Source organism: Zophobas morio, unplaced genomic scaffold (assembly GCF_036711695.1).
Source record: "Zophobas morio isolate AGI-343-1 ecotype UQ-CSIRO unplaced genomic scaffold, CSIRO_AGI_Zmor_V1 ptg000017l, whole genome shotgun sequence".
NCBI lineage: Eukaryota > Metazoa > Arthropoda > Insecta > Coleoptera > Tenebrionidae > Zophobas > Zophobas morio.
Genome location: NW_026972122.1, coordinates 16,602,997 through 16,605,652, shown reverse-complemented (window position 1 = coordinate 16,605,652; position 2,656 = coordinate 16,602,997).

Below are 2,656 nucleotides of genomic sequence, written 5' to 3'. Positions count from 1 at the left end.
TATATAAAATTAAATCAGGTCCCATACGCCACCTCAATTTTTTTACTTCAAATATAAAAAACCAATGAACAAACGTATTTGCATTATTTTGCGAAATTTACCTCTGCTTGTTTTTAGTAAAATATAATTTTTTTGATGTGGTGACACATATTGGTCTCACGCGGCACCTTAGCAACCATCAAAGCCAATTTTGCCTTGTGAGACCAATGTGTCACCACGGATTCTCCCGTCTCAACTTTCACAGATGCGCTGTTTTCTGTGTCCACTTGCATTTGCACGGATGTAGGCAGGTATTATTTCCTGTGTCAAGTTGTAAAGTTTACATCAAACATTACATTATGCATTTTTTTTGACACACATGTTGCGGAGACGTATCTAGCTGCATGAATCCACCTTGGTCTCACGTACACATAATGCATCTGGTGCACTGTGCCGAGCACTTTTCAGTGCCATATAATTTAATGCAATTGCGAAGTCCAGTGTTGCTTTACACGGCAAAATATGTTGTTCAGCGATCTGAGTCCACATGGGTCTCACGCGGTATATACTGCCAGTATGATCCTGAAGCCCCATTGGTTTCACACGGCAGTCAATGTGTTGTATAATATTTATATACAATTTATATATTATAATGTTGTGTATGACACCTCTTTGCTTCCTTTAGAGTACAAAAAAGTGGTCCGGTCGAAGTTTCACCCTAGACATCTCGATTTTTGTAAAAGATTGTATAACAATATTTTGCAATGTCATTTTGAAACTGCAAAACCGAATGCTCTGAAATCTTGTAAACATTTTAAGGTTATCGTAGTTATGGTAAATCGTTAAGCAAAATTTATTCGTTTGTCCCCTGCCAAAAAATTGATTGTCATCTCAAAATTTTGCCAAATAAATCCTCTCTAAAATATTATAACTCTATACTTGTACTTTGTTTTATCTCATAGTTTTCAGAATTACTTATACAGGGCGACCCAAAAAACTAGTCAAGTTATTTTTTTGATTAAATCAAGAACTGCACAACCGAATGCTTTGAAATCTTGCAGATGTTTTAAGCTTATCATGGTAAATTCAAAATATATCTGTTTATCCCCACCAGAAAAAATTATTGCGTCATCTCAAAATTTTGGCGAATAAATGCTATCCATATATGTAAAATATGGTGACTTGTGATTTATCATTGCATTAAAAGCTTTTGTATTGCTTACACAGTGTTACTCATGAAAATTGATAAATGAGTCAATTTATTTTATTGATTAGATCGGAAGAGCTGTCTCCATTTTCCAGAAAATTTGGGAATACCTACAATACTGTTATCAATAGTATTACACTGCACCTATCCAAAGTCAAAGTGATTCTCATTTGAAACGTACGCTCAGCACGCTCCTTTACATTTATTTTGACTTATAATAAAAAATAAAATTCACATAAATCAAATTTTATAATTTTTCGGAAAAGTTGGATTTGTTTTACTGTATCAGGGGCGAGGGAAGTTCTGTCGAAATAACTTTTGACATATACAGGCAGACAGGCAATAATCGTTTTTTTTTACAAATCGCGAGCGCTAGTCTACATTATGAGTATTTACTATTAACAAATCTGTTGCCCATTATTAAAAAAAAATCGGTAGGTAGTTATGTTTTTAAAAGTAATATAACTCAAGCTAAATGTATCGACATCCTTTAATTGATTGTTCAAAAGTATGCACATAATATTTGAGTATTTGTACGTGTAGTGGGAACATGAAATGGAAAGTCATTCCTCCAATTTGGTTGAGGGATAGAAAAGAAAATGAAGATAAGATATACCATTCTCATCCTTTCTAACTTATCAAATTGCTTCATTATCAATCCCTCTAACAGAACAACATGTTTTTATAACCATGAAATTTTAGAAATTTTCTTTGAACAAATATATACAGACTATGGCGTTTAGGTTGCAAATAGATATAATAAGACACCCATATAAGCTAAAATAAATGGATTAAATAACGCTTTTTTTAAGTGATTGATGCTACTAAAATGTAATTTACATTATATTCTTCTTATAAATCCTAACATTCTCACTGAACGAGTAACTTAATATTTCATTAATGTGGTATCTATTCTTTAATGATTCCGCGGTAGTGTTTAAATTTAACATAGCAAAATTTTTATGTTCGATATATTAATCCTAACTGAGAGAGCAGGATGATACCTTTCTTCAGAGACTAATTAACGGATTACTGCGACGTCCAAAATTACAAGCTACATTAGCAAAAACGAGGTCAAGTAGCTTACCGTAGGTATTAATATTACAATAGTATTATACTGATTTAGGTTTAACAATCCGCAGAAATTATTGAGAGTTTGAATAAGAGTATTGTCACTGTATTGTATATTTGCATAATTTGAGGGGTGTTAATTTAAGTCGAAGTGTCATTTAAGAAGCATTTAATGCCAAGAACTTCTATTTTATGAATTCTATAGAGTAGTCTCTACCTCTGGCGCATAGGATTTTCAATACATTCTCAAAATGTAATATTTCCGTTATTAACAGACATATTGTCATGAAATTTTAAATATATATAACCTGTCCTCAACTTTATCTATATACTGCAAGGGAGTGTAATAAATGTAATCCTCTTCAAGGTAGCCTATTTGCTGCTAGTTATTGTGATAGA